This window comes from Camelus ferus, chromosome 2 (assembly GCF_009834535.1).
Source record: "Camelus ferus isolate YT-003-E chromosome 2, BCGSAC_Cfer_1.0, whole genome shotgun sequence".
NCBI lineage: Eukaryota > Metazoa > Chordata > Mammalia > Artiodactyla > Camelidae > Camelus > Camelus ferus.
Genome location: NC_045697.1, coordinates 36,117,091 through 36,138,507, shown reverse-complemented (window position 1 = coordinate 36,138,507; position 21,417 = coordinate 36,117,091). Strand labels below are relative to the sequence as shown.

The following is a 21,417-nucleotide window of genomic DNA, read 5'->3' as shown; positions in this document are numbered from 1 at the left end:
ATTTACACACACAGAAGTATGATTTTTAAATTATTTTGGGTGCTTTAAAATATGGCTTTTCCCCCTTTAAAATATTTAACCCAAAAGAAGAATCATAAATATTACTTACTGCAAATCTCTGCTGTACTGTGGCTTTAATTATATCTAACCTTAAAACCAATTCTATAAGCATAGAAGATGACAAATGTACATACTGAACATTTGAATTTGGTTCTATAGGATCTGGTGCCCTGGAGTGGCTAGGCAGAGTTATCATGCCCATTCCTTTACACTTGTGAACTTCCGTGGACTCTTGTCTATCAAGCATCCAGGTCTTACGTTAAAGGCATTGAACAATACCTTGTGTAGTTTGAACCATGACATTGTCAAAGCCTTTCTAATAAAACAAGGGATCAAGCAGTTCACACTAGAACTCGATAGAAATACCTTCTCTGAGAGTAGGGAGTAATGATGGTAAATTGTACCAGATGGAAATCCTTGAAAATGGATTTCCTAAGAAATATTCATTGCCCCTCGTGAATCATTATGTTGAATATTTCTGTCATGTAAATCTCCTTGAAATAAATTGAGATGATACATAGAGAGAGTAAAGCTGTCGCTTCCCCAGTGAACTGCTATGTGTGCAAACTTAGCTGGCTGCTGCATCATTTTGAACAGTAGAGAGCAGTAGAAGAGTATGGTAGCACATGGCTGGCCAGAAATCAAGGTGCTCGAAAACAAAATAAAGGCATGTTCTCCTAGGATGATGTTCAGTTTCTACCAATAGTGAAAGACACGTTTGAACTCTATTATAGATGTATTCATTTTTAGAGAAAGGATAAATAACATCCAAACAATAAGCTATCAAACAGGAATGCCAGTATTTATACTGATCAGCTGTTCATTTATGAAAATTAAAGCTATTTGGTAGGAGTGCAAAAATTCACTAACAAATTCTGTACAAGCTCTATCATCATTAGTAGCTATAATCCAAAGCAGGCTGCGACCAACCATGTAGGAGTCATCAGAATCAATGTCATTTCTCTGAATGCCAATTTATACTGACGTTGAAGACATTTGCACCAATTTACCAATAAATGTGTTTGCTACTCACTGTGTAGTCAAACTAGCCATTGCACCAGCTACACCGTAATTCCAATGTCTCCCTTTGGCCTCAGTAACCCTGCTAGGGTGGTAGTGAAGACGGCAGTGATAAAAACATCACTGCCACCACGCTGTGGTAACTCTGTTCCAGACACGGAGCAGTCCACATCTATTGTGCTGTTCCAAGTGGCAAGGCTTGCCATTCCAAGCCTCACTTTACCACCCGTCCAAAATAATTCCTAGTTCCTTGTGCTTATTTCTTCCCGTCTCAAAAATAGTCCCCTCATCCCCACAAGCCAGAAACGAAGAAGTCATCCTTGACCCTCCCTCTTCCTTACCTCCCACAACAGCCAGTCTTTTTGATTCTAATTCTAAAATGCATCTCAAATCCATTCTGTTCTTTTCAACTGTGCTGCCGCACCGGCACCTGGGCCGCCACCGCCTCACCAACCACCGCAAGAGCCTGCCGCTGGCTGGGCGCCTCCCAGCAGCAGTGTGGTCTTCGTATTTGAAACATGGACCTCCTCCTGGCATTCTCCCGAATGAACCCCTTCAGCTGCTGCCCACTGACCTGGGAATGCAGTCCAAGCCCCTTGCGGCAGCCCCCCAAGCCCTGACCCTCTCTCCTGCCTCGCCCTGCACCCCTCCAAGTTCTGTCTGACTCAGGACCTTCCCACACCATGTGGCCTCTGCCTGAACACTGTGATCTGGGGAAGTCACTCAGTCTTCTGGGCCTTGGTTTTCTCCTCTGTAAGAGGGATCTCTGTCCTTTTCCAGCAGTGACCTTCCTATTTCCTTGGATAAGACAGACTTTCTCTTGAATTTACCTTTTAATAACCCTCTGCCAAGCACTGATCCTAAGATAACGTGGGAGGTTGGCCATATGTCCGCTGGAATATATTTTTCAAGGATAGTTCAGGAATACAAAATGCTTTGAAATTGAGATGTGTATGTTAACCAGTACTGTTTTCAATTAATAGAGGGATGTTTATACCCTGTGAGAAGCCTGAAAGCCTAAAATACAGCAAGGCAGGAGACTTAATCCTTAGAAAGTAAATTTACTGCTCTCTTGCTAGGTTGTATCTAAATGCATCAGTTACATGTGGGTGCCTATTGAAACTGGCATTCTAACCATCCTGTATTAAAAGTGCATTTTCAAGGTTTGTACTGTTCTCATGAGCAGGATTGTCAGATACCCAGACCAGAATTCTGAGCCAAATTTCCTTTCTTCTATTGCCTATAGCAGATGCTCTTAAACCAGTCTACTACCGAAAATGAAGGTGAATTCTTGAAATATGTTTGGTTATTAACTGAGCCAACCCCACATCAATTCAATTGGATTCTGCAAACTTTGTCGAGTATCTACTAGATGCCAGGCACCTACCAAGCACCAGGCTACAGTAAGTAGGTCCTGAGCCTAGCTCTCAAAGGGCTCCCAGCCCAGCAGGTAGACCCAGGTGCAAATAGATTGTGTCAGAGATCTGGTGAAATAAAAAAGGTGCTTGGGCTCTGGGAGCAACAAAGTACTGGTCTCAGTGGGGACAGATCAGGCAAAGTGTGATGGATGCACAGCATTTACCCGTCAAAGGAGAAAACGTTTCAGGGAAGGGAGTCAGGTATGCAGACAAACAGGAGTGCAACAGCTGTGACCTTGGGGGAACCCCTGGGGTTCAAGAAGGTCGGTGGCCAGAGATAAAGCTGGAAAGAGAGGCACCATGTTGTGAAGTCCTGGTATAACCTGCATGCTCTCCGTCAAGTTTGAATCGTATCCTGAAATACTAATAATAACAATGATATTAGCTAACTTATTGAGACTTCACTAAATGCCACTTTCCATGAAATAACTCATGTAATCCTACAGAGCTGAGGTTTAGGCCCCAGTCCCCCATCTCTTCAGCCTTGCTAAGAACCACTGTTACTCTACCTCCAAGATGAAAGAAGACATTAAAGCTCTGAGACCCTGGGCAAGTTACTCAGCACCTCTGAACCTCATTTCACCATCTGTAAAATGGGAATAATCTGTAAAATGGGAATAATTGGGTTGTTGTGAGAAGTTAAAACATGCAAAATATTTAACACTGTGCCTTGTATGTGGTATGTACCTGCCGTTATTATCATCTTCAGCATCATTGCTATAATTAATTTTTAAGAAATGGAACACCACAACCATATTTGCAGTTTAGAAGGTGTCTAAGAGGGCAGGATGAAGGGAGGCTGGGGGCAGGGCTGCCTTGTTGCCAACTCCAGGGACACCACTCACTTTGTAGTCAGTACATACGTGCCTCTGGGACCTGTGTTGTGCACCAGCTCTGAGAGGAACAGGACAGGTAGTAATCCAGAGATGATGAAAACCTAAATGGAGGTAGCAGAGAAGGAAGGGCTGTGACAGACGTTTAGGAACTAGTGACTGAGTAGGTCAGGACGGGAAAGCAGTGGGAACAGTCTGGCTCAACTGTCAGGTTTCTGACCTGAGTAGGTGAGCTGAGGGGAGATGTGGGGTAAGGGAGTCAACTCAGATGATTGTAAGTTTCTGAATATGTGTCTCCAACTTCTTTCCAAACAGAAAATAAACATGGTTTTAGATAAGTGATTTTTTTCTGTTAAGTGCATTTCTTCCTCTTAGGAGTGTGAAGAGTTGGGATTGACTGTTCTCAGCAACATACCCTGGTGAGGGTCAGTGCTGGGACGAGTGTCCGTCTGTTTTGATTTTCATTACAACCGTCTTCAGTCTGACAAGCCCAACCCTGTTATTTCTGAATTAATGATTTTAATCGCCCTGGGTGTCTTTTAAGTGAAATGTGGTGCCTACAAATGAGGTCTCTTAGTAGCCATGGGAAAGCTCTTCATCTTGTTAGTGTGTTTAAAGCTCATCACAGGGCAAGAGAGTGTTAAGTTTTAATGGCAAAGAAGGGGAAGAAAGCTGTATGTATATTTTGTGAAGACAACCTCAGAATATCCTGAAAATAGAAGAGACGGAATAGTGCAGGTTGTCACTGCCTCAGCCCCCAGCAAGCCTGCCCAACTGCTATACCATCACACCTGTGGGGTCTGGGAGGCGTCTGAATCCCAGCAACAGACAGGTAGAGGGGCCGCAGGGTGACTTCCTTAGCCTCCCTTTTTGAGTCCCAAAATATCTTCTGTATTTTACCTTGCTAGGAACTACTCTCAGAGAAAAGCTGAGTTAGCTCACATTGGCTGAAACACTACCTGGAGAGGAGGGATTTTATTTTTGACCCTGCTTTATCCTAAGTGTGATGCTTGTCAAGTAGGCCACACTTTAAGTGTAGCTTCACTCCTAAGGGACCAGAACCAGAGCTCTTGATGCCTTGATCCCATTCCAGGGTCTACTCTGTAAAGCGCACACTTTCCCTGAGGTTGATACCACACTGCTTGTCCTGTACCCACGGCTCCCTCCTCTGTTTGTTTGTAGTAAAGCAAAATATACCCTTTTATTTTTCAAAACAACTAACCATAATAATAAGCATCCAATAACTAGGGAATAAATGTAAAAACAAACGCTAAAGAAACAAACCATCTGTACAGTTTGATACTTTAACAATAATAACAACAACAACCGTGGGTTGAGTCCTAATCACATGTAAGTGCTGCGCTACGCACTTTACGCGCACCAGCATGCTTAATCCTCCCAACTACTGTGAAAGATACAGGACTTCCACTGTGCACATGAGAAGGCAGTGCTCAGGTGTACAGACACTGATTAGAACGTATGTTAGATGCCTGCAGGCCACCTGACAGCAGGAACAAACACCAGGCGGAGCCATGGCCAGGCATCCGGCGGACTCTGTCTGGGCCACAAGACAGAACCACTCCCTGGTTCCAGGGGTGAGTTTCAGTGTCGCGTCAGCCTCCACCCTTTGCAACTTGGAGAATAAACTTCTGTGCTGGTGGTGCTGGCCTTGGGGCTCGCGATTCAGTTATTCCTCAGGTACGATGGCCACTTGCTCTTCCCTGCTGCTGTCTCCACAGTACTCCTGTCTTTCCTTCATTCTCTCCAAGTCACCCCTGAGCTCTTTCTGTGTGCCTAGAACGTACTAAGATGGAGATCCAGCAGTGAACAAAACAACTGTCTCGTGTGGATCTGTGTTCTGTGGAGCTTCATTCTACTGGGCACAATGGAAAATAAAGAAAGCCTCCTGAATCTTACTTTGAGATCAAAGCCCCTTTCAATCTCATACCTGAATCCAAGCTTCACATCAGAAACCCTTGCCGGGGCTCTTCTCACCTGCCACAGGCAGTGTATTTCTCCCTCTTAGGCTGTAAGAATTCACAGAAGGGATCTCCCTGGACTCAGTGCTTCTCCCTCACAAGCCTCAATAATGAGCAAGGTTGTGTGGGCCGACTAAGTCTTCTACATCAGTTTTATTCTTTATTATATGTTCACTCTCCCAGTAGCTATAACACAAGAGAAACTAGTCAGTCATATGGTCTTATTCCTGAACAAAGTGTCTGCCTTGGATCTCTCCATCTTTAACAGAATGGAATAATCTAGAAGGACATTTGATGCCCTCTTTGTTAGTCCTTCCTTGCCAGATGCCTGATCTTTCCTCCGGCCTGTGGTCTAGCTCCTTGAGCTCAGTAGATCCAAAGGCACCCTCCATGGCTACAGTCACCCTGTGGTAATCCTGTATTGTCACTCTGCCCACAGAGTTCTCACCGCCTCACCTTTGTGAAGGGGAAGGGGATGTGACTGCTGACCCTCAGCCTTAGGATGGAATATGATAGACCCTTGGTATTCTTAGCAACTAGTCCTAAGCCCTTAGCCCATGTTCAGGTTCATGAATGACACTGTAATAGCACACGCTTTCTCCCCTAAAGTGCAGTCAAGTATAAGTGGTCCCTTCAGAAACTTAATGATGCTGTAAATATTGTACACAGATATTTTAATTTCTTGTAAGACTTATCAGTTATGCACAATCCCTCCTGCTTCTCTCCACTCCCAGCAACAGTACAAGGAGTTACCTCTCCTCTGGAGCAACTGTTCGAAGTAAGAGTTACCATCTCAAGGGAGTTACGGTGACTTTAGTTACAGTAATAACAGCAGTAACTGACACGGTGCTCACGGCACGTGGGGCTCTAAGAGGAGAGCTTTATGTGTATGGCTCAGTCCTCCCACAGCCTTCGAGGTAGGTGCTATTATGATTCCCTTTTTTAAGAAGAGAAAACAAAAGCAGAGAGAGGTTAAGTAACTCACCCAAGATGACCCAGCTAGTAAGAAGTGGGATGAGGATTCAAATCCAGACTGCCTGTCCCCAGAGTCAGTGCCCCAATCTCAGCTCTAATTTCTCTCAACACCGTAGCAAATAATGGGAGCACACGGTAGAGCTGGGATGAGCTGTAGGTGCTGGCGGTCAGCAGGGCTCACTCACTGTGAGTGGAGCTCCCTCACCTGCCATTGGTCCAAGTCATGCCAATCCGTGCCCATGAGAGTGGCAGAATGTCACATGTCACAGGTGTTTGGGTCCCTAGGAAAGTGAGCTCCTTCAATGAGGGAGGCTGTTTGCATTCCGACTTCAATGAACCCACTTTCTCTCTAGTTCATTAATCTTTGTACTCTGTGCTTCAGCCCCTCTTCCCCTCCACCAGACTCTTCAGTGTTTCAGGAGGAGGTGAAGCCCTGGGAGAGAGAGATTTGAATTTGGAGATGATCCTTCTGATTAAAGAGCAAGCTGTGGGGAGAGAAGCAACAATTTCCTATGACTTTTGCAAGACGAGTAAAAACCTCCCGGGAAAATTTCACTTATTAAAACTGCTAGGTGTGCATTACTTCATTTAGATACAATAGCACCTTTTGGAGAATAGCTGAAATTGATTCCCAGTGCTTTCTTTTATAAAGCTGTGGGCTCTAAATCCAAATTTATACCAGCATGGAATCTTAGAATCAACTGATTGTTTTTTTTCCTGTTCCTTGAGCTTTCTATCCTTTTAAAACATTTTTATAAATGAAAAAAAAAGTGTAACCATATTAAAGAAAATTGCCCTTTTTAGATAAACTAACAATGACTTTTATTTTTGGAAGCTGTCTTCCAGCCCAGGCTCAAACTACTAACATTTTCCCTGATGTTATATAATGCAGCTCCTATCGGTCAGTAGAGTAACTCCAGTAACACAACCCCCAAATCTCCATAGTTTAGCAACTCAAATTCACATCTCACTCACTTTGCAAGTGAGAGGGCTCTGCTGACCACAGTCACTCAGGCACAGACCTGAGGGGTCCGGCCCCATCGTGACGCACACTTTCAGGATAACTAAGGCAGTGGAAGGAGAAACAGAAGATTACAGACAGGCTGTTAAAACCCTGCCTGGAAGTCACACCCATTACCTCAGCTCCTTTCCACCGGCCAGAGTGAGCCACACGGCCAAGCCAACTTCAGGGGGATGCAGTTGTACATTTACTGTGTATCTGGAAAGACAAGCAATGGAATATTTGAAGACAGCCCTTCACTATTCCATAACCGTGTTATATTCTACCACAAACCATAATTTACTAAACTTATTTTCCTACAATTGAATATTCATGCCGAAAACAATGAGTTTATGTACAACTTAAGAGTATATATTTGAGTATGTTTTATGTTACCATCATCAAGCAACATTTGCTGCCCCTGTATGAGATCTTTTATGCACATGTGCACACCCACCCAGATACATACATGGTCTGTGAAAAATACCCTCACCAGCAGCTTCCCCCCCACCACTTTGCAGTTTTGTCTTGGAGTAACGGAGGTATAAATCAGGCATCCTGTCACACCCAATTTCTCTGTGGCTAGACTTTCACCCATCTCAGTGCAGTCTTCCTCTTTTGTAGTAAAGAATTATAATAGCCTCTACCTTCCACGCCAGCCGGCTACACTCTGCACACACACTCACGTCAGATCCCCTGTTTGCCCTGTGGCCACAGAGTGGAAGATCAGACTCTAACAAAACCCAACTCAGCTGTGCAACCCAGCGTGCTGACATGTTCTAAGTTGCTCCCATTTCAACTCAGGTGGTTGTCATAAGTCCTCACCTCCCTGCTGCAGCCTCTGACTTTGTGCCTTTTTCTAAGACTGCCTTTTGCACCTGGCATTTAAAGTGTCCAGCAACCACCCCCTCTGCACAGCTGCTCAGTGCCTAGTGCAGTAGTCACATCCAGGTGACACGGAGATGACTTCAGCAGTGAAATGAGGGCACACTGAAAGTCGTGCTGCCTCTGGGAAGGCAGTGGCATTTCCCAGTTATAACACTGCCCCTGTTAATCCAGGTCAAAGAACCATCATGGCTTTTGAATTGAATTATGCTGTGTGGCCAGTCTTCCAGATTATAAAAATGTTAGTGGGACACCAGAGCCAGCTGGCCTGTAGTGGAATAATTACATTAAAACGTTAATGGCTGAGAGGGTCGGCCTGAAGTTACATGGGAACTGGGGAGCAACTCAACAGCAGTGGGAGTGAGACAGGGAAGGTGAAGGGCAGAGTCTAATAGGACAGTTAGAATCACACAGAGCAGGGTGTGAGGCATGGGTTCCCGAGCTCGGGTGGTCTGCCGAGCAGGGGCAGAGGGCTCCGAAGCTCAGACCAGGCTCAGGGGAACACTGGTACCACCAGGCCCAAACTGACAGGCAGGGCAATGGAGAGGGATTCCAAGAGGAATCAGCAGCAGCTGTAGTTTAATGAGGACATGTGACCATGGTGGACATATTAGAAGCACAGAGCACTTAACTTCCTCCCCTGTGGAAGGAAAGCCAGGAACTGCAGGAACTAAGAGGTAGTACAGGGCGCGTGGGGCTGCCCAGCTGCTGGTTCTGGGACTAGCGCTTGTTACCTGGAGTCCTTTGGCATGTTACTTGCCCTCCCTCTGCTTGAGGTTCCTAATCTTTAAAATGGGATTAATAATAGTACCTATCTCACTGGGATGTTGTGATGATTAAACAAGATATGTGCACAAGTATGTGTATCTTATTTATACAGATTATATATGTATGTTGTATGTATGTAGTATTATACATATTATAAAATATGTGTGTATTGTTCAGAGCAAGGACCACGACACAGCAAGTGCTTTACAAATGTTAGTCCCCGTGAGGGATTCTTGGATCCCAGATGCTAAATGGGATTTAGGACAAGATCCCAGAAATAGAGGCAACCTAGGGTTTACTGTAGAATAGAGCCAACTGTATAATGGAGAATCAGAAAGTGAACTGACACCATGGTAGAAAGATCCAGAATGTGCAGAAACACGCCCTTCTGAAGTCGGTTGAAGATGCAGAAATGGACAACATAGATAAATGTTATGACATGATGCTAAGTGAAATAAAACAGTCACAGAAGGACAATTACTGGATGATTCCACTCACTTGGCATACCTAGCTCTGTCAAATTCATGGGGACAAAAAGTAGAATGGTGGTTGCCATGGGCTGGGGGCAAAGGAGAGTGGTGATTTATTGTTTCATGGCACAGTTTCAGTTTTGCAAGGTAAAAGAGTTCTGGACATGGATGGTAGTGATGCCTGTACAATAATGTGAATACACTTAATGCCACCAAACTGTACACTTAAACATGCTTAAAATGGTAAATGTTATATATATTTTACCACAGTTTGAAAAAAAACTAAAGTCTATAAAATATGGGCTTTAGTTATAATAATGTATCAGTTTCAGTTCATTGATAGTAAGAAATGTGTCATACTAATAATATCAGAGATCACTAATAGGGGAAACTAGGTTCAGGGGTAAATGAGAAATATCTGTACTGTCTTCAAAATTTGTTTTTGTAAATGTAAAAGGGGAGAGGGTATAGCTCAGTGGTAGAGTGCATGCTTAGCATGCATGAGGTCCTGGGTTCAATCCCCAGTACCTCCATTAAAATAAATAAGTAAATAAACCTAATTCCCCCCCAAAATAAAATAAAATAAAAGAGAGATCATCTCAGTCCTTTTAAATTTTTTTTAAAATTTAAAGTAAGTAAATAAAACTATTCTATAAACAAGGTTTAAAAAAAAAAATAGCTGTCAAAAATGGGAACAACCAGATAAAGAGTTGCTTTGACTAGAGTAAAGTACAGTTGAGACAGCTGGAGAGCTCATTATGAGTCTGAAAACAGAGACTGCACATGTGTTTAGGAGGGAACGTGGTAAGGAGGAAAGGGACTGAAGGCGTCAGAAGACTGGTCTCAGCAGCAGGGTGAACAGATGACCGTTGACTCTGGCTGGGAAAGCATTCAGGTCACCAAGTGGACTCATGCTCACACCAGTCCCACCTTGCACGTGTGTCGGAGAATATTATAAAAACACACTTATAATCAGTCGAAGGTGTTTCAAATTCCAAATAGGAAGATTAATCAACCTGAATCCTTGGACGTTTTCTTAAAGCAGAACAAAAAGCACACATTTAGGCACAGACAAAACAGTAAAGAGCAGGGCACAAGGCACTGGCCCTGGGGCCCCAGTGGTCTGGGGGATCCAAGTAAATCTGAGCACCTAAATGTGTCAGGACTGAACTGTAAAATGCTGATACTGCAAATCAGATGTCAACTTACAATAAGATTTACCAGTTTAAATTCTTGTCCTGTTGTGGAAAAATGTGTTACAGCTCGGTGTTACAGCTCAGTTGTGACAGCAACCTGGATCCGGGCTACAAGCCAAGGAGCACTCAGAGAGTTGGAGAACTCAGGTTTATTATGCCAACAGGCCCAGATGAGTTAACACTCCAAGCTCGGACCCCGTCTGTAGGTTTACACAGGCCTTTATAGGCTGCCAGTTTTGCACTTTGCAACATCATATGCAAATAAAGTATAACAGAAGTTGACCAACTAGGAACAAGCTTTGTAGAAATAGACCAATCAGGAGTGAGAGAAATAATCAATCAGGAGTGAGGGGAATGGACCGATCAGGAGTGAGCTCCATGCAAATAAAGTACTACAAATGGACCAATCAGAAATTAGGGAAGTGGACCAATCAGAAGGGAAAGTAATAACCAATCAGGAGTGAAGGAAATAACCAATCAGAAGTTAGCTCAGGGAACCAGTAGACTTTTAGGGGTAAGTAAGCCCGTTTCAGAGGCAAAGTGAGATAGAGTCTCTGGGCCAGGGAACCAGGTGGTGCTGGTTGGAGAGTAGTGGCTCTGCTTGGGGGTCCTGCCGGTCTTTTAATGCGGCTTCCCACCTCAGTCCCTAAAACTCCCTAGGAACTCTTTACGAATCAGCTATAAGTTCAGCACATCTTTAGCACCCGTGAAGTTCTGTATTTGGCGTGCTTGCCCCTGTTGTTTTAGTTGTCATAAAAGCTAGTACTGTTATTACATAGGGTATTATGAACAAACTAGGGTCAAATCATTTGAGTAACAAGCGACTGAGGAAGGATTCAAACTATGACCTTCTAACAATTTGAACGAATTGTGAGTCTCTACCCTCCTTCTGTAACAACTGTTCAGCCAAATGAAATCAAATCACATATGGTGGTGAGGAGTTTGCCCAAAGGCCTGATCTAGCCAGACATCCTGACTACAAAGGAGGTGCTAGAGGAGGCCTTGAAGAGCAGGCGTGGGCACAGCACAGCCCTCCTTACAGATGGTGTGCCCTGCTCCACCCCTGCTGGTGCCAGATGTCATCGGGCTGGGCATCATTTTGAATATCTGCATGGTGCTGTAAAAAGTGGGCATGCGCAGATTCTGACCAGTTGACGTGGGAGGAGGCTGAGGAAGCTGCGGGGGATGCAGGGACACAAGTCACAGTGAGGTCAGAATGACAGGAAAATGATTTGGGCCTTGTGTGAGGGGGCAGAATAAAGGGAACAGGCGCTCAGCAGCTGGAGGAAAGTGGACATTCGGGTGGGGCTGCCAGAGGGACGGCAGGCCCTGGGCTGAGGCAGGAAATCAGCAAGTAAAGTCTATGCCAACAGTGAAGAAATCTTTAGAAATTAGTAATATGCTATGAGAAATGTCAATACTAGACCCCTCACATTTTTGAACTTTCATAGTCAACTTCATTTATTAGGGTATTTTCCATGTGGCCCCCAGAAAAGAAAAGACATGCAGCCAGGATGCAAGGATGGTATGGAAAGGTTAGCATGAAACCCTCTAATATTCCCCAGCTCAGCCTCCACTGGCCATGATGGTTAAGGCACAGAGTAGGTGTTCAACAAATGCTCTTTGAATGAACGGTTGCAATGTGGAATAAACAGCATCAGCCTCGTTTGCAATGTGGAATAAACAGCATCAGCCTCGTTTGTGTGTGTGTGTGGGGGGGTGTCTTTGTGCAGTTTTGGTTACTATGCGAGTTTTTTTTTTTCACCTTGGAAGAGATTTTATTGTCCATTATTATGTTATACAAAAATCTAGAAGTAACAGGTTTGTGGGGAAATAGTGAGAGGTAAATAAGAGGCAACAGAAAGGTTAAGATTGAATTATTTTCCATGATATTGGGCTGAAACTCATTTCAAAGCATGTGGGTCTGGCTTCAGAGTAGGATGAGTTTTTCTTTTTAATGCATTTATTTACCACTATATATTCTGCCTTTGAGGTCAGGAATCACGTAATTAATACCATCTTTGTAACTATTCACAGCTTCTGTGATGGTTTTTCCATTGTGGGACGGGATCTAAACTGATACAGTTTTCTAAATTCCAGACTAAGTTAACATGGTGTTTTTTTAATTGAAAATGCTTATCTTAGCCCATCCTATTTCATGCTGGCCCTTCATTAGAAGCACTCAGGTACAGGCTGGACAACCAACTATGGTGGATGGGAATTGGGATTAAAATATTCAACAGGGGGATTGTGTAGCTCAGTGGCAGAGCACAGTGTTTAGCATGCAGGATGTCCTGGGTTCAATCCCCAATACCTCCATATAAATAAACAAATAAATAGAAAACCTGATTACCTCCCTCCCCCCAAAAGAAAATTAAAAGAAGAAAAAGATTCAAGGATCCCTTCTGACCTGAGTCCAGTTTTTTGTGAACCCCAAACCCCTCAAGGCCAATATTCTCTTTGCAGTGTGAGGTGGATTGTGGTACCTGAGTATATTGTCTTCACATCACAAACCAATATTGTTTAGCCATCCATTCAGTGAAATGAAAACTCAAGCCATTCAGCTGCAACTCTTACAGAATGTGTCTGGGGACGTGGATGGAGATAACCAGGAAGTTCCAGGGGCCGCTGGCAAAGACATTGGTTTCAGGAAAGGGTGAGGCTCCTCTTAGTATAGTAAAATGTCTCTCTTTTAATATTTTGAAAAACTGGGGCCTGTTGGCTAAAGCAATAGGTAGTCACTTAACATTGGATCCGATCTGATCTGATGGTACACACATCTTTACCTTTCTGCTAATCTCTTGTGCCTTCAGCCCGTTCAGAACTTCTAACAAGAGGCAGTTTTTGAATCTTAGCATGATACAGAGATAAAAATAATTTCTCTACACTAATTAACTGAAAAGTCTTGGAACATAACAGCTTGGAAGCTTCCCATTTCTAAAATCAGTGCGCAGAACATTGCTTTAGGAAAGATGTGTTGGTTTTAATCAATCCATCGTTGAGCTTTTCAATGGAAATAATTCAATAAAATCTTTGTATTGCCTTTCCTCCCAATTAATAATGAGAGCATAATGTAGTTTGGGAAGGACAAATGCATGACACCCTTCACTCCCTTGTCTTTTTCTTATGTATCTTTTGATGTCCACATATTTGATTAACCACCTAAATAACTACACAACATGGTATGGTTATTGCTTCTTGTCTTGTCCAATTTATGAAATCAGACAGCTACATTTTCTCCTCCCACCACCTCTGTTCTTATCAATGGTGTATCTGGTGTGAGCAGAACTAAGGCTGACCAAGAGACAGACTGCTACCCATCAGGATGTGGAAGAGACTCCTGTCTCAGAGAAGTTCTTTGCCCCTCTTCCTGAGAAAACCAAATAGATAATCGTGGCTAGAAGAGAGGGAATTTGAGTTCATTTGATGGAGACACTTTTGAACACAATTGAGTTTATAACTCTACCTTGAATACTTATATCTGAAGTAGTTGAGGTAGGATCAAGAACTTTTGGGGGAGGGAATCACACACAAAAAAATGTCAAGTCAAGGTCATGGGTACTCGCAGAAAGACAAAGTGCCTTTTAGAACTTGGTTCTAGCATATGGGAAAGAAAAGACAGTTCAAGGACCTTCCAGCAAATTCTTAATGCAGAAGAATTAAGTATATTTAACATTTTAAAGGCAGTAAGGCGAATAACCCCAAATATTCTTGCTGCTCCTCTGACCCTGTGTTGCATCAGAAGAAAACAACAGCAAACACAATGACGATAGAGAAAGATGTTTTCTTTTTTCAATCAGAAAGCAGTTTGAACCTGTATGATCCCAATAGTAATCTCACTTATGATTATTTTTTCTTGATTAGTGATGTGGGCATTTCTGATAATAATTTGCAAACTTAGGAAAATATATTTATTCTTTTTAATAGAGGGAAATTAAAATGCTTTAGTAGTCAATGAAGTATCTGTGAAGATTTAAACTTGTTCAAATCCATGTTTGTTTAGTGACTTCTTGATTTAAACAAAGCCAGGATGTGTGTGTGTGTGTGTGTGTGTGTGTGTGTGTGTGTGTGTGTGTGTGTTATGCTGGGGGAGGAGAAAGCAAGAAATCAACGGGCTTACATATAAACAAGTCACTTTTATGTGAATTTAAGGCCTTGGCCCCTCTCCTAGTCTCTCTCCTTTTGGGATCTCATCCAGGCTCAGAATTTTAGCTATGTCATCTGTGGAGATAATTAATTTGGAAAAGAAAGATTCACAATAACCATGATAATATAAAATATTGGATAGGCTGTTCTGGGTAAAAGAGATTAGACTTCATTTCAGAGACAGCCAAATTCCATCATCTGGGAAGCCAGCCTGGGGATGAGACCGTTTCCCATCACTGATTAAAGGAGAGGGAGGAGGGGGCAAGAATGTACAACTTCCGTCTACTTTCTTGCTCAAGCTTATGCTGTTTCCCCTAAACTGTTTATATCATAGTTTGAATACAACTGGCTTTTTAACATATTGCTTAACAAGTAGGTGAGAGGACAGCCACTTTTTAAGAGTGTGGCCAGGGGAAATTATCTCTGCCTTCCCGCTCTCCAGCCTAGCAATGCTCTTAGTAACTGTGTTGCCATGGAGAGAAAATACTACAACCCAGAGATTGAATTTACAGGGAAGTCCGTTTCCGTTAAAGCTACCTGGTGACAAAGTTGATGGCCTAAGAGTTTATAAGGTGCGAGGAATTAAGTGTTCAAATTGACCGGCCATCTGTCATAATTTCTGGAAAGGAGATTCCTGCTTTAAATTGGAGTTTATGCTACAGACCCTCTGCAGTCACTAAGAACTATGAGTTTCCCTCACTATCAAATATGCATTTGCAACCCTGACCTCCCTCTGGGAATCAGGGAGCTATAGATTTGGCCATGACCTCAAAGGCCATCTTATCCAACCCTATACAGAGGTTAAGAGACTACCATGGTCCCCTTTGAGCTCCAGTCCCACTCCTTCCAATGCTGTCCCTTAAGTCTCAGAAGGGAGAATTCCCCCCCACCTCAAACCAGCTTCACCTCTACTTTCAATCAGTGGGACCACCGTCCTCCCAACTCAGAGGTGCAGACACTCAATATCACTCACTTTCTCTTTACTTTCTCTTCTCTGCCTTCCACAGCTAGTCACTAAGGTGACTAGTGCTTTCACAATGTCATTCTAAGCCTCCCTTCCTCATTCCCACCACCACCACTGCAGTATCGCCTCCAGCCTGTCAGTCACTGCCTATGAATGTCCCAGATTCCAGCCTTAACCCCTCTAAGCCATGATGCAGACTCTCACCAGCTACTACCATCCACACACAGTCTCAAGGCTGGAAGAAACCAAAGAATTCATCTTCTACCTCCTATCCCGTGCCTGACCCCTTACTAACACATTTCCTGTATCATCAGTATTCCCTTTCTCAGACATCATCATGGCCTCTCCTGCCTATAGGACATAAAGTTCTTATTCCCTAGCTCTGCGTTCATGCCTCCTCTCCCATCTCCTGCAAAGTCTGGCCCCAGTTTATCTTTCGAGCTGTCCTTTCACCAACATCAACCAGTGAGGCTGTTCTGCCCACTCTTCCGTGAACACCCTTATACATTTACACTTGCAAGTTACAAAAGCTAGTCAGCCAAATGAGCTTTAAAAAACAAAAACAAAACCAGCTCACATTAGGTAAAGGGAACAGGGAAAGAGCTCGTTTCCTCAGTCTCTGTCCTCAGGTGTCCACTTCTGTCTTGGTTCTGCCTCCCTCTGTGTTGATTTCAGTCTTAGGTCACCCCATTCCAGGTAGTAGTAAAATCGCCACCAGCAGCTCCTGGATTATACCCTCCAAGCAAACAACCACAGAGAGAGGAGAGCTTCTCTTCACCCATGCTTCCTGCAAAAGTCTCAGGATCGAGTCTCACTGGACTGGCCCGCGTCATGGATCCATTCTGAACCCTCACAGTGGCCAGGTGGAGAGGGTGCTTTGGTGAGCAAGGTCAGATTCAGGCCCACCTGAATCACAGAGCTAAGGTTAATCTGAGGAAAATCAGGGCACTGTTATCAAAAGAGGTGGGAATGGCGACTGCAGTCATCCCCTCTACCCCAAATACTCTGCCAGCTCTTCTCAGCATCTCCAAGGCCCAACCCAGGTCCCACTTCCCCCAGGAGGCTGTTTTGTAACCAGCCTACTCACTGTGACCCCTGAACTCCTACCATACTTGCTTTCTGGAGCACCCCAAGTCTCTATAACTAGGTGCTAAGGTACTTGAACAGGGAGACCACATCTTATGCATCTTTACTTCTTGGTTTTCCTCATTGCACCTCTGACTGTGCTGTGCACAACTGATGCATAATAAATTTTGGTTGTGATGGTGACATTTGCTAATATTACTGTGCATGTGTGTGTGTGTGTGTGTGTTGTCAGAAAGAGGGATGAGGTGCATGGAAAAAGCAGATGTGTGTCTCCATGGAAACGTAGCAGCAGGCAGCCCCTGAGCCTGGTGGCCGAATGATTGATGCAGGCATTTGGCCATGTTGGTAGCCAGGGTTGAGGCCTCCGCTGAGGGGATTTTGCTTCCTTCCATGCTGGGCAGGAAGATGGTGAAATTACAAGGTGCACTGAGTGCAGGCTGTTTTGTCACTGTGACCTCAGTTTCAGCAGGAAAGGATAAAAATAAATAAGCCAAAAGGCAAATCAGAGGAAAGAATGAAGACAAAACATAAGAGGGGCACTTTCGGGAGAAATGAAGATGTAAATTAAGAGGAAAAGTCTAGACCGTGGGCCAGTGGGGACAAGAGCTACTCGCTCTCAGTGAAAACAGGGCCTCTTGCTCTCACAGCTTCACTTATAGCCTGATTTTACCTGTTTTCTTTTATGTATATGATCTGAGTGTGTGTGTGTGTGTGTACATAAGTGTGTTTTGATTTAGAAATCTCTCCCTCTCTCACTCTCTCTCATTGTCAGTGTACTCTGATCCAGTGACTCTTTTCTCAGTAACTAGTTCCATGTGTTTGTTGACTCTGCTTGTAAAGTAACTTTAAGAAAATTCTTTTGGCTAAGGTCATGTCATCTTGTTTTTGCATTCCTTCTAAATGAGAGGAATTTGTTTCGTATGGTTTAAATATTTTAGAGAATAAAGAATTTGCCTGTGTCTTATAGGAAACAAGATCTTGTGTTGTATAAAGCTGATCTAAAGAAGATGTGCAGGATATCTAGGGGTTAACTTTGGGTCCAATGGAAGAGAAAAGCTTGCATTCTTGAAGAGTCTCTAACAAAAGAAAACCACAGGCCATCACAGTGCATGAGATTTAGGAATCATCTACCTGGGGTTCTCAGACTTTAATATGCTTAAGAATCACCTGGGGTTCTTGTCAAACAGATAGATTCCTGGGCCTTCCCCCAGGGATTCTGATCTTGGAGATCAGGGGTGGAGCCAGGAGTCTGCATTTCAACAAGCACCCCTGGTGACTGGGGAGCATGGTCTATGCACCACACTTTGGGAAATACTGCCTCAGGCCAACCTCCTACTTTAAGGCGTGAAGAAACTTCAGCCAGTAGTTATGAAGTGACCTGCTGGGCATCACGCTGCCGTTGTAGACTTTCTCTCGGTGAGCCTCAGTTCCTTACTCAGTAAAGCAGGAGTAATAGTATTCTCTATTTCCAAAGGTCATTGGGAGGATGACAAATGACAGTACATGGAAAGCACTGTGCATCATGCCTAATACAGACTAAGTTCAGGTTGATGCTTAAGTATTATTATCAGCTTAGTGTTAGTATTTATGGTAAATTATTTCCCTGCTTGAACTCTATGTACCGGTATAGCTTGCCAAAAGATCAGTACTAGGGCCATATGGGGTGGCCTGGCAAGGAGTCCCTAGGGAGGAAGACAGGTTCTCCAGAGCTGCACAGAAACCCCCTTCCTCAGCTCTGGCCACAAAGTTTCCTCCTGCAGTTCTGCAAGTGGGTGACTGACAGAGGACTCAACGGTCCCCAAATTGAGGCTGCCCAGATGGGAGCTTTTCTTTCATCCTGTGGCGGCTGTGAGCAAGGCAGCCTGTGGTAGACATGGAGATGTTGGATCAGATGGCAAGCAGACAGAAGGCAGTTGCTGGGGTGGGGGCGACATGCTAAGACACATCAGTAATGAGAACTTCTCAAGCACTTTAAAAAAGTCACCATGTTATAGAAGGTTAGTACTGAAAGGCCCCGCAGCAAACCCCTTGTCCAACACCCTCCCTTCCTCAGTCAATAAGTGAGAAAAGTACCTCGTTTGAGACAGAGCTGGGATAAGACCCCAGTTAATTCCCTTCCTGAACAGAAGAAATAAACTCATTGTACCTTCCTCATAGTATCAACCAGAGGGCCTCGCAGCCCAGGCAGATTTAATATGTGGGTACAAGTTCATAACCTTGTAACACAGACCAGGATCAAGTGTCTATGCAGCGGCATATTTCCTCACTGCACTCAGAGTGTCATTGTTTCCCCTTCCCACCTTGGGGAGCAAAACAGCCCCTTTTGGTCTAAAGGAACACTTCTGATGCAGTAGGAGAAAATGAACCTTTTTTCCTTTGTGTCTGACTTTATTTCTCGTACAAAGAACTTATGTTCCGAGAAGTTGCCTAGAGATGGCAACGGGGATCGTAACAATCACATTTACTGTTTGACTCCACAAGGAGGCCCTCTGTCTGTTTAATGATCCTCTCTTAAAAACAGCAGCGACCCTCCAGTTAATGAAAAAAAACAAAACAAAACCAAAACCAGCCCTAACTGAATCCTGCTTGGACTGGTTAACTTCGATTTATATTAACTGATGAAAATAGAAGCATCCCCTCGGTCTGATGTGAGCACATGCCTCTCTGCTAGGTTTGGGGTTTCAGTCAGAGCTGCAGGCGGAAGTCTCGTCTCTGGGGACAAAATCAAATGAGGAACGGGTCAAAGGAGTCAGGCACGAGGAGAATGCTTTTACTGAGATCCCCACGAGCCCGTCTCCTCCCTTTCTCTCTGGTCGGGGCACCTGGTGCGCGCCTGCCATTGTGAGGCTGCGGAAGAGAAGGGAACAAAGGCTGGTAAACATGCTCGGTGAGCGATGGCCATTGGAGCCGCTTGGTATGTGGACCTCGGCCTTTGTGAGGGGTCAGCCGGGATTTGTGTGAGCCCATAAACTGCCATGTCAGGAAGACCGCTGCTATTCGCAGCAACACAGAGCTGGCAGCCACTGCCAACACTTCTTTTTTAAACTCAGACCCCATACCGCTCAGATGCTGTTGATTCTTTCAGTGTTCCTCTCCGAGTGGCAGATGGTGACAGTTGTCCAGATGTGGCAGCTCTCGTGTTCATCTGATGTTTTTGCGCTGGACCGGGGTTTTTGATGTCGCCAGACTCACACACCCAGCACACGCAGACCTAGGTGCGTGCTTCCTGGGCTGGCTGTCAGAGCGGCCTCTGCATCGCCCAGGTGGAGGCGCTGAGCCCAGACTGGGTACCTCACATGTCCCAACCCTCCTGGCATATTATGGTCGCATCCTGCTCCCCTGGAAAGGCAACATTTGCATTTGAAGCTCAGAGTGGTTTCTGGAATTGTGGAGTGTCTCTAACCCACTTGCCCTCTTCCCTTATGTGACTGGTCCCCCAAAACATCAAAGTCTTGAGTTATGAAGAAGTATTTCTTTCTGGCCTACAATCCAATTTTGCTAGGATTTTAGTGATTCTGTCCCCTTTGTCACTTCGCCTTGGTCACCCTGAGGCAGCTCTCCGCAGTACTGCAGAGGCCTGAGGGCCCAAGACTACCAGATCCTTTGGTGGCCATCTGTGGCTTTGCCTGCTCTGTGGCAAAATTCCTCTCTTTGCCTTTAGATGATTTAAGTTGGATTTCTGTCTTGTGATCAGTAGTCCTAGTTTATGCAGTCACCTTGACTTCGGTTAGGCAGTCACTCCACTCTCCTCTGGCCTCTCGGCAGCATTTCCCCTTCCGGTCTCCAAGGGGAAGGTTTTCCTTCCAAGAGTGACAGACGATTCTGACGTGCTGTTGGAGACAGCTGCGGTTTCCAGGGATGACAGTGCTTTGAGCTCCTAAAGGTGGGCTTCTTCCAAACGTAGGGCTCTGGCCGTGGAGAAATTAACACAAGGACCCTCATGTGATACTTCAGAGACTCTGAAGCCAGGAGGAAGATTGGAACCCCCCCCTAGCCTTCACTTTACTAACAAATCTGAAGTCCCCACAGTGTCGCTGGCCACAGCAGTAGGTGTCTCAACCTGTTGTGTGACCCTAGCTTAACACAGTCAACCATCTTCTGTCCTTGGGAAGTGTACCCGTGGCCAAATAGCTGCCTTTCCTTGAATACAGCATTCTATTTCAGGTCAGTTAAGGGCTGTTTTTCTCATTCCCAAATCATCATGGCTGACCACTGCCTTTGTCCTGCAGTACCATCCCGGAAAAGCATATGTTTTTCTCCTTCTGTGTATGTAAGTAAATGTGTTGTTTTCTGTTCCCAATCCTGAGGCAGAATCTGCTACCAGAATCGTTTGATGAATGTCCTACAAGGTTATGACAAAATGAGACCGATTCTCAGTGGTATTTAGAGTAAAGCTAAGAACAAGGGCTGTGGAGTCTGACTGTCTGGTTGGACTCTTAGCTTTGTCACCCACCAGTGGTGGCCCCTTACGTCAATCACTTAACCCTTCCACGGCTCTGTGCCCACATGTGAAAAGTGGGACAATCACAGCATCTGTTTTGTAGGACCACTGTGAGCGGTGAATATTCTAAAAGACAGAGGGCTTAGCTAGGTTCTGTCCACTAGCAATCATTTAAT

The 21,417-nt window shown here is 44.5% G+C and overlaps 1 protein-coding gene and 1 non-coding gene across 3 annotated transcripts in view; both read left to right on the top strand.

Moving 5' to 3' along the window:
• The window catches only part of SCFD2 (sec1 family domain containing 2), a 358,054-nt gene that overhangs the window by 269,840 nt on the left and 66,797 nt on the right, over positions 1-21,417 (top strand). The window lies entirely within an intron of this gene.
• Positions 9,870-9,941, top strand: TRNAA-AGC. Its single transcript has one exon. It is a non-coding gene; the product is annotated as a tRNA-Ala (tRNA).